Raw genomic sequence first — 12126 nt, forward strand, 5'->3', positions numbered from 1 at the left:
GCATTTAGGGGAAACCATCAATCTTGGACATACCATTTCCATTTGATAAGCGAGGCTTAGGGAGCCCTTCTCACTTTGGCAGTCATTCAGTCCAAGTGGACCCATCCCAAAATAGGAGTGTCATGCTGAGAGTTGCAAGGCCTTTATCAGTCAGGCCTTCCACTGCAGCAGCAAGAGCTCAGCAGCAAACCAACAGCTGCTTTTCAAAAGGGGTGTGTCCCAAACCCCAAAGTAGAACCTCTTACAAGAAGAGGGGCTGATCAGCAAAATCATCAGACTAATAGCTCAAACTGTGGAGTGTTGAAGGTACTAGCATTTCTCTACCTGAAGCTCTCCCCAATCAGAAAAATCTCCTCTGGCACTTTTGGAAGAGGAAACACAAGAATACACCACATCAACTTCTACTATATATTCAGACGTAAAAGTAACAACATCTGGGCCCGAGTATCCAACACAGCCATACAAGTTCGAGGTCCTCTCCTCCCCCAAATTGCCCAGCATACTTGTCAGGTGCACAGACCTTTGGTTCTCCTGGGTGACAGGGAAACCTTGGCTCTCCTCTAATCACCTTTTCCTTAAAGCAGCCGAGTTGGCATAGAGGGGGAGGGAGGGATCAAGAGGCAGGTAAGGAGGGTGACTACGTGCTGGAAGTAAGGTGCCTTGTCTTTGTTTGAAAAAGTGCAGTGGCTGATTGCAGCTTAATCAAACAGACTTCCAATCTTATCAGTCCACCCAAAGCCCTGCATTAGACAGCAGAGTCATCATTTGCTCAGACTAGTTCAGCCGTAGGAAATGTGGCAGGTCATAGACACTTTTCCCAGCCGTGGCTGCGGTTTGTGCTCTTTGGCCGATGACCTCTTTTGAGGAGTCCACCTCACTCTGACGCATCTGCTGCCTGTTGTCGAAATTCAACGTAAACGCTAGGGGGAAGTTTTCCATGATGGAAGGGCTGACTGCAAGAACTTACCTATATTTCTTTGGGTATGTTTCTCAATCTTCAGGGGGTTACTTCATCAGCACTGTAAACCCAAACTGGGACAGTAAGAGCCTTAATACTCATCTAAAATGGCTCATTTATGGTTTCTCACAGGAATTGGTCTGCCTAAGGAAAATCTCTCTGAAAGGGCCAAAACTCCTTATGGATGCATTGTGAACAAACAAAACCACAAGAACAAAAACTCAGACCCCTTACTATCATCTCTGGATGGATCTAAGATTAGCATGATAGACTTAAGGGAAAGACAGCTTAACTGTTGCCATTTTTTTTTTTTTTTTTTTTTGCACCAGCGCAAGAGCAGGGAGAGAGCAGGGGAGGGGCAGAGAGAGAGAGAGAGAGCCCCAAACTGTGAGATCATGACCTGGGATCAAGAGGCAGGTACTTAACTGGCTGAGCCACCCAGGCACCCCGCTGTTGCCATTCTCTTGTTTTAATTTTTTTTAATGTTTACTTTTGAGAGAAAGAGAGAGTGAGGAAGGGAGGGGCAGAGACAGAGGGAGACACAGAATCTGAAGCAGGCTCCAGGCTCTGAGCTCTGAGCAAAGGTGATATCATGACCTGAACCAAAGTCTGAAGCTTAACCAACTGAGCTGCTCAGATGCCTCCAGCTGTTGCCATTCTTTTTTTTTTTTTTTTAATTTTTTTTTCAACGTTTTATTTATTTTTGGGACAGCGAGAGACAGAGCATGAACAGGGGAGGGGCAGAGAGAGAGGGAGACACAGAATCGGAAACAGGCTCCAGGCTCTGAGCCATCAGCCCAGAGCCTGACGCGGGGCTCGAACTCCCGGACCGCGAGATCCTGACCTGGCTGAAGTCGGAAGCTTAACCAACTGCGCCACCCAGGCGCCCCCAGCTGTTGCCATTCTTAACAAGCATTGTATGCCCAGTCCCTCATCCCCCGAGCCGATCAGCCCAAATTCTAAAAGTTTGCCTGGTTTCTGCCCATAGCGGTTGTGAATTTCCCTTTCATGTTCAATGTACTGCACGTCTGAGTCACTGTTTTCTGAAAGATGGCAAAACTTAGTACTCATTGTTACAATGGGGTGAAGCTGAGGGTGATCTAATATCAGCCTCTACTGTGCTCACTTCGGCAGCACATATACTAATATCAGCTTCTACTTGCCAACTTGCAAGCTGACAAGCTTAGTCTGCCACTAGTTTCTTTGGTTTTTAACTTTTTCAATTTATTTATTTTGAGAGAGAGAGAGAGAGTGCAAGCAGAGGAGGGGCAGAGAGAGAGAGGCAGGAAAAGAGAAAGAGAATCCAAAGCAGGCTCCACATCGTCAGTACAGAGGCTGACACAGGGCTTGAACTCATGAACTGTGAGATCATGACCTGAACCGAAATCAAGAGTCAGACGTTTAACCCACTGAACCATCCAGGCGCCCCAGTCTGCTGCAGTTTTATGGGCAGATGTGGATGGAAGACACAAGGCTCTCAGGTCAGAGACAAAGGACTTTATTCTTTATAGCAGTAGCAGTAAGCAGAATATTAGCATTGTCATGGCCCAGGATATAAGCCAGATTTGAGCCTGTGCTCTTAACCACTCTACTACACAACCTTGAATAAGCTAGGAAAGTCCAACTTGGGTGAGAAAAAGCCTTGGTGTGAACATGGAAGTTGTTTTCAAATATGTGATGTGTAGTCATGTGGTTCCTGAGCACAGAATGAAGACCAATGAGTGAAAATGATAAAGAGGCAGATTCAGTACATCCGAAACGAACAGCCTTTAATAATTAGAGGTGCTTAACAATTGATCAAATCGACTTGTGAGTGTTCATGTAAAAGCCAAATGAAAATTTGGTATTACAGATGTTACAGAGGATTCATGCAGTGGCTGGCCTGGTACCCTCCATACATAGCTCACTTAAAAGTTCAGTGTTCATTTTAAAATTCAGCTAAAATTTGTTGGCACAAATATTGTTTTCCAACTTCCAAAGGGGCTGAGTTGTGCCCTAGTTATCTGTGTAGTATCTATTCCTAGTATCCAGGAAGTATCTGAATTTTTTTTTAAGTATAAAAAACGCATCTTAAGGGAGCAGTGGAATTAGATCTTTATTGTAAGCACAGGCTGAATTTGATAATTAAATGAAAACTTTACAGGATAGGTACATTGGGTCTAGACCTATTTTGTAAGAGTTTAGACTCTGGAAAATAATTTACATAACTAGCTATTGTTTTAGAATGCTGTACCTTTAAATTCACTGCTGTGCAAGCTAGTATAAGAGCAGGGGAGAGAGAGGGAGAGAAACAGAGAGAGAAAAGCCGGGAGGGGGAACATACTTTGGGAGCTGCTGGCCATTGGGGGAAAAACAAATATTTCAAAAGGAGTAGCTTTCCTTCAATGTAGAAACTAGATCTGTTGGGGTCAAATGTACTAAGCATGCATGAGAAAAGAAAGAGGTCACGTTGCAGTAAAAGGGAAGAGAACATAGCCATCACTGAAATGTAAAAGGTATTTTTCTAGTTTGGAGTTGGATTGTTAAATTTATTTTACCACATTATTCAACACTGCGTTTATTCCAAAGGGCTCCAAAGGATAAACCCAAACCTTTATGAATCATATCATCAGTATCTAAAACCCAAGACTTAACAGAGACCCAGGCAATGCACAGCTAAATGACTATCATCAAGTAAACGGTCAACACAGCCAAACATGCGATCTGGGTTTCCTGAATTCTCATCAAGGATGCGTTCTTATTAGATGGACACTCAGAGTTTTCTATCTAGGGGAAAGGCTGAATAAGTAATACTTCTGAATCTCTGATTAATATAAAAGCAATAAAACTGTAGGGACCTGGATTAAATAACTTGAGGAATCCAGAACAAAAAGAAAAGAAAGGTTTTATATTAAATACTGAAGACATGAGCCCCAAATAGCATGATTTTCAGAATCAGGAAACTGCTTCCATGGTTTTACCTCCAAGGATCAGAGGACAGTTTTATTTTCTCCTGGGTGAGCAGCTGAAGGTAGAAATCAACTATTGAGCAAAGGAAACTAAGGAAGGGGGGATTATTTCAATGATTTCTCTTTTTCCTACTAGTAACACTATCAGAAAGTGGCAGGGGCTTGGTCCAATGCATGCCACACTCTGTTTATTCTTCTACTTTATTTCCACTCTTTGATTATTTTCTAAGTTTCACCTGAGTTAAGTTTTCTTGTTTGGGGTGCTTTCCTGTTTAAGACTCAGGAGGCACCAGACTGTCTTGATAGAATTATTTGTGAAACATGTTAAGCTTCTCTAAAGAAAAGAAAGTTAATGAAAGAAAGTTTATATTCAGAACTCTTAGTTTTTAAGCAGAGGCATGCTGATGAATTGGATGGGGTGGAGGTGGGGGTGCTGATTTGCAGCATTTATGTTGCCAATTTCCATGCTGTAAATATTCCCACATGACCAATTACAAACTATCCATGTCATTGGGATATCACTGATTTTAGAGTTGGGAAGAGATGCACACAATCAACTCTCAGGAGCCAGGGAAAGTCATGACCACATCATTATGATCTTAAGTCACAGATTACTACTCAACATATAGTATTCCCATTTTAGTCATTTATGTTTGTTAAAGGGCAGTTTTAAAACTTGGATGGTGTTCAAAAATTCCCTATTTTTTAAATCACAAAAAAGCACAATGAACATTTAAAGGCTTCTAGAGCCCCAAACATATCCATAAGTCAGAAAGAGACCGAGAGACACAGACAGACTAGTCTCTTCCTAGAAGATTTAAATAGTTATTTTTATTTAAGGTGCTAGGATCTAGGATCCTTTTCATTTTCTAATAGAGCATGGAACTGCCCTGTGGAGGGTACTAGAACAAGAGATGTTTGTAAAAAGCTTCTTTTTTTTTTTTTAACTAATTAACTTTGTGATATATATTTTTACACTTTAAACATATTTACATAGAGGGGCTCCTGAGTGGCTCAGTTGGTTAGGCATCAGACTTCGGCTGGGGTCATGATCTCACAGTTTGTGGGTTCAAGCCCTGTGTCGGGCTCTGTGCTGACAGCTCAGAGCCTGGAAACTGCTTCAGATTCTGTGTCTCCCTCTCTCTGCCCCTCCCTCACTGCTGTCTCTCAAAAATAAATGTTTAAAAAAACACATATAAGCTTCTGCACAGCGAAGGAAACAATCAGCAAAACTAAATGGCAACCAACAGAATGGGAGAAGATACCCGCAAATGACATGACAGGTAAAGGGTTATTATCCAAAATCTACAAAGAACTTATCAAACTCAACACCCAAAAAACAAATAATCCAGTGAAGAAATGGGCAAAAGACATGAATTGACACTTCTCCAAAGAAGACATCCAGATGGCCAACCAACACAGGAAAAAATGCTCAACATCAATCATCAGGGAAATACAAATCAAAACCACAATGAGATACCACCTTACACCTATTAGAATGGCTAACATTAACAACTCAGGCAACAACAGATGTTGGCAAGGATGCGGAGAAAGAGGATCTCTTTTGCACTGCTGGTGGGAATGCAAACTGGACAGCCACTCTGGAAAACAGTAGGAAGGTTCCTCAAAAAACTAAAAATAGAACTATCTTACGACCCAGCAATTGCACTACTAGGCATTTATCCAAGGGATACAGGTATGCCGTTTTGAAGAGACACATGCACTCCCATGTTTATAGCAGCACTGTCAACAATAGCCAAAGTATGGAAAGAGCCCATCCATTGGTGAATGAAATGGATAAAGAAGATGTGGTGGTAAATATATACAATGTGTTATATAGTATTACTCGGCAATCAAAAAGAATGAAATCTTTCCATTTGCAACTAGGTGGATGGAACTGGAGGGTGTTATGCTAAGTGAAAGTAGTCAGAGAAAGACAAAAACCATATGAATTCACTCATATGGGGACTCTATGAGACAAAACAGATGAACATAAGGGAAGGGAAACAAAAATAATATAAAAACAGGGAGGGGGACAAAACAGAAAAGATTCATAAATATGGAGAACAAACAGAAGGTTACTGGAGGGGTTGTGGGAGGGGCATAGGCTAAATGGGAAAGGGACACTAAGGAATCTACTCCTGAAATCATTGTTGCACTATATGCTAATTTGGATGTAAATTAAAAAAAAAAAAAAAGAACTGACAGGTGATATCTTGTTCTTGCTGTAAAATGTTAATATTGCTTAAAAATTGTATGATTATTCTTGCACTTGGATTTAATTTTGCTCTTTTGATCTAGATCAAAATACTTTTATATTCTGAGTTACAATCTGCTGTAAATTCAGCACCTGATATTCTCCCAGATAAATCTTGGTGACATAGTAATGTGCTTCATTTTATGTAATAAATATTAAACAGTCATACTGGAGCTACTTGCCATCTTTTCACAAGATACAATAGGTATATTGCTAAAAGCAAAAAAAAAAAGCACAATTATTAAAGTATTTGTGGTAAGTAACTTTCAAAATATTTTCTTTACACAGTTTTAAATCTTTCTTCCCCTTGTATTTTAGAAATGTGGTTCTCCAAATGGAGTCCATTTCATTCAAAATGTCCCATTTGAAAGCAGTTCTAGCTCAAACGAAACTTCTTTAAAAGATGCTTCCACATAAAATTCTTTAGAGATTATAATGAACAATACTATCTGCGAGGTTGTTTGCTTCATCCAAAGGAGGGTTATGTGGAGCTGGTGCACTGGTAGATAGCTAGTAATCTTTGCACATAACGTATTTGTTAAACTTGGCAGTGTTTTTTCATTACTTGGTAATGGTAATTTCCAATTATTTGGTATCCAGTATGATACTTTCCACAGTCACTCTTTCAATACTGAATGTGCATTCTATAGTTTCAAGAGTTCTGTGAAGAACAACACTTACCTTTATTTTATTTGTTTTTTCTATCTTAATGAAAGATGTTAGCTGAAAGAAGGTTTATACACAGTGTACTGTATTTGCAATGAGTTAAGCATATGGCTCTTTCTACAGGCTTCTATAAGTTTACCAACACTTTTTTTTTTAATGTTGATTTTTGAGAGAGCAAGAAAGAGAATGTGCGCATGTGCAAGAGTGGAGGAGGGGCACAGAGAGAATCCTAAGCATGCTCCACAGTGTCAGCGCAGAGCCTGATGCAGGCTCAAACTCGTGAACCATGAGATCATGACCTGAGCCAAGGTCAAGAGTCAGATGCTTAACCAGCTGGGCCACCCAGGTGCCCCTATCAACACTTCTATCTTAATGAAAGAAAATGTTACTTGAAAGGTTTATACATAGTGTAGTTTCAAAGACTTAAGTATACAGTGCTTTCCATATGCTCCCACACATATGTTTGCAAACGCTTCTATCTTAATGAAGGAAGATGTTAGTCGAAACAAAGCTTATATCCAGTGTAGTTTCCAAAGGCTTAAGTCTATGGTACTTTCCATAGGCTTCCACACATAATTTGCAAACACTTCTATCTTAATGAAAGAAGATCTTAGTTGAAAGTAAGTTTATACATAGTGTCATTTCAGAGTTAAGTATATGGCACTTTCCATGGGCTTGGACACATATGTTTGTAAACACTTTTTTTCAAGTTTTAATTTAAATTCCAGTTAGTTAATAGACTGTGTAATAGTAGTTTCAGGTGTAGAATTTCTAGACACATAACTTACATACAACACCCAGTGCTCACCACAAGTGCCCTCCCTAATACCGATCACCCATATAACTAATCCCCTTGCCCACCTCCCCTCCAGCAACCCTCAGTTTGTTCTCTATGGTTATGATTTATTCTTTTATTGATTGCCTCTTTTTGTATTCACCTGTGTTCATCTGTTTTCTTTCTTGAATTCCGTGAGTCAAATCATATGGTATTTGTCTTTCTGTGACTTATTTTGCTTAGCATAATACTCTCTAGCTCCATCCACAGCATTGCAAATGGCAAATTTCATTCTTTCTTTTTTCAAAAAATTTTTAAAAAATGTTTATTGATGTTTATTTACTTTTGAGAGAGAGACAGAGCATGAGCAGGGGACGGGCAGAGAGAGAGGGAGACACAGAATCCGAAGCAGGCTCCAAGCTCTGAGCTGTCAGCACAGAGCCCGATGCGGGGCTCAAACCACAAACCGTGAGATCATGACCTGAGCTGAAGTTGGACACTTAACTAAGCCACCCAGGTGCCCCAAGATTTCATTCTTTCTTATGGCTGAGTAATATTCTACTGTGTGTTTGTGTGTGTGTGTACACACACATATACACCATATCTTCTTTTATCTATTCATCAATTGATGGACATTTGGGCTCTTTCCATAATTTGGGTATTGTTGATAATGCTGCTATAAATATTGGAGTGCATGTGTCCCTTTGAATCAGTATTTTTGTATCCTTTGGGTTAACACCTAGTAGTGGAGGGAACATACATTAACATAAAAAAGGACACATATGAAAAACCCACAGTTAATATCATCCTCAATGGAGAAAAACCTGAGAGCTTGTCGTCTCTGGTCAGAACAAGGAGGGATGTCCACTCTCACCACTGTTATTTAACATAGTACTAAGTCCTAGTCTCAGCAATCAGACAACAAAAAATAAGTAAAAGGCATCCAAATCAGCAAGGAAGAAGTCCGACTTTAACTATTTGCAGATAACATGATACTCCACATAGAAAACCCAAAAGACTCCAGTAAAAAACTACTGAAACTGATAAATGAATTCAGTAAAGTCACAGGATACAAAATCAATGTACAGAAATCTGTTGCATTTCTATACACCAATAATGAAGCAGCAGGAAGAGAAATCAAGAAATTGATCCCATTTGTATTGCACCAAAACCCGTAAGATACCTAGGAGAAATAAACTTAACCAAAGAGGTAAAAGATCTGTACTCTGAAAACCACAGATCACTTATGAAAGAAAATGAAGATGACACAAAGAAATTAAAAAATATTCCATGCTCATGAGTTAGAAAAACAAATATATTTAAAATGTCTATACTACCCAAAGCAATCTACATACTTTAATACAATTCCTATCAAAACACCACCAGCAGTTTTCAGACAGCTAGAATGAACAATCTGAAAATCTGTATGGAACCACAAAAGACTCTGAATAGCCAAAGCAACCTTGAAAGAGCAAAGCAAAGCTGGAGGCATCACAATTCCAGACTTCAAGTAATATTACAAAGCTGTACTGATCAAAACAGTATGCAACTGGCACAAAAACAGACACACAGATCAATGGAACAGAACACCCAGAAATGTACCTACAAATGTATGGCCAACTAATCTTCAACAAAGCAGGAAAGAATATCCAATGGAAAAAAGTCTCTTCAACAAATGGTGTTGGGAAAACTGGACAGCAATATGCAAAAGCATGAAACTGGACTGCTTTCTTACATCATACACAAAAATAAATTCAAATGGATGAAAGACCTAAATGTGAGACAGGAAACCATCAAAATCCTGAAAAACACAGGCAGCAACCTCCTTGACATCAGCCATAGCAACTTTTTACCAGATATATCTCTGATGGCAAGGGAAATAAAAGCTAAAACGAACTACTGGAACTTCATTAAGATGAAAAACTTCTGCACAGTGAAAGAAACAATCAACAAAACTAAAAGGCAACCTTCAGAATGGGAGAAAATATTTGCAAATGAAATATCTGATAAAATGTTAGTATCCAAAATCTATAAAGAACTCAACACCCAAAAAACAAATAATCCAGTTAAGAAATAGGCAGAAGACACGAATAGACATTTTTCCAAACAAGACATCCGGACGGCACATGAAAAGATGTTCAACATCACTCACCATTAGGGAAATACAAATCAAAACTACAATAAGCTATCACTTCACACCTGCCAGAATGGCTAAAATTAACAACACAGGCAACAACAGACATTGGCAAGGATTCAGAGAAAGGGGAACCCTCTTATACTGTTGGTGGGAATGCAAACTGGTGCAACCACTCTGGAAAACAATATGGAGGTTCCTCAAGGAGTTTAAAATAGAACTAACCTACAACCCAGCAATTATACAATATTTACCTTCAGATCTTAAAAGGACTTCAGATATTATCTAAGAAAATTTTCACTTTACAGATAAAGAAACCAAGGTGAACTTTACAGTTGAAATTAAAGTTTTGTGGACTTAATATTATTTGAGAAGTGACTGTTAAATTGTAATATGTATAAGCTTTTCCCGGGGTGGGGGAGGAGTTTGTTAGAATTCTTAGATACCCAGGACCACCTCTAGAAATATCGATTCACCATGGCTGGAGTGAAGACCAAAATTACATGTTGTTTTAACAAGTACCACCAGGTAAGCGTAATGCAGATGGTCTGCAGATGAGTTTGGGAAATAGTTTCAGTGGAATAGAATTGCATTCAGAATTCTAGTACCTGGCCCCGTGATTTGGCCACTTGGTGCCTTTGTGCAAATCATTGTTTTATCTAATTAAAAACTTAATATCCTGGTTGCACACATGAAAACAAGTTTTCTTTTATTCTTCTAGTGATCCATTTCATAAACTTATTTGTAGGAAATAGTGCTTCCTTCTGTCTTCTCAGTGTAAAGGATAAAAAGAAACGACAGTACTAGGATAGTGGGAAGAGCTGAAGGAGAGTTATCATTCCAGCATCCTGGGAGTGGAGGAAGTGCCTCTAAGGAAGTCAAGAAGGAACGGTTTATTCACGGAGTTCTAGCACATTTAACACATACTAAGGTATATGGCCTTTTAATGTTTATTTTTGAAAAAGAGAGAGAGAGAGGAGAGGGGGGAGGAAGAGCAGAGAGAAAGGGAGACACAGAATCTGAAGCAGGCTCCAGGCTCTGAGCTGTCAGCACAGAGCTTGAAGTGGGGCTCAAACTCACGGTCTCCGAGATCATGATCTAAGCCAAAGTTGGATGCTTAACCAACTGAGCCACCCAGTCGCCACTATATTTTCTTTAAATTCTGCTTAAGAACTTAATTGTTCCTTTAGTTCATCAATTTCTTCCTGTATTGTAGCACAGGTATTTATAAGATGTCAATTGTAACTCTCTATAATGTCTGAAAAACCTTCCCAGACAGACTTAACCTTGGTGAGATTCATTTTCTATTTTCTATGTTACTATAGGCAAAAATGTAGCTAATCTTTCTGTCATTTCACAAGAAGCCCCCTTTTTCCAGCTTCCAATAACATTTGTCTCCCTGTCCTTTAAGCTGTCACAAAAGTCTTCTTCTGTATTCATTAACAAGCCCGTTGGGCACTTTCCACCTTCTGCCCCACTACCTGGTGCCAACACCAATGCCATATGCGCTGAGTTTTATTACAATATTATCTTCCTTCCAAGTAACAGTGTTTGCTTTGGGTATTTATTGGTGTGTAACAAACTATTCTCAAACTTAGTACCTTAAGACAATAATTTGTTATTACCTCCCACTGTGCTGCAGGCTATCCTGGCAGTTCTCACTTGAGATCTCTCATGCAGTTGCAGTCAGAATGCAGCTCAGGCTGGGGTCATAATGAAGCCTTGACTGGGAGAGATGTCCAAAATGGCTTGCTCATATGGTCTACCTCCGCTGCTGCATGTTGGCTAGGCTGTGGTCACCAACCAGAGTACCTACAGGTGGTCTTCTGTGTGACTTGTTTTTCACAGCATCAAGGCCTCAAAGTAGTTATACACATTAGCTGGCTTTCCACACAGGGATTATTCCAAAAAGGGTAGGAATGCAGTTGCCAGTCTCTTAAGGCCCAGGCTTAAAAAGAAATATAGTGCCATTTTTGCCATACTCTATTTGCTAAGAGTCACAGAACCCACCCAGATTCAAGAAAAGGAATCATAAATGCCACTTCTTGATAGAAGATAGACCAAATAATTCATGGCCAAATTAAAGAAGGGGCACTACAGAATATTTGTGGGTGACGAATTACACACACACACACACACACACACACACACACACACACACACACACACCTTTCCCTGAACCGATTTTAGTTCTTTTGCTTTTTTAGCCTAGTGGGTTTCAATCCAATGGTTGCAGTTTTTAAATCACCTGGAGAACTGATTCACTATAATATTCCACAATAATTTTGTTTTCTATCTTATAAGCATAAAAGACTGATACTTAGAAATAAGAGGAAAAGAACCCATTATTCTGACACAAAAAATAATACTTTGCTAATAAGTCTAGAT

The sequence above is a fragment of the Prionailurus bengalensis genome, chromosome D4 (genome assembly GCF_016509475.1).
Source record: "Prionailurus bengalensis isolate Pbe53 chromosome D4, Fcat_Pben_1.1_paternal_pri, whole genome shotgun sequence".
Lineage (NCBI taxonomy): Eukaryota > Metazoa > Chordata > Mammalia > Carnivora > Felidae > Prionailurus > Prionailurus bengalensis.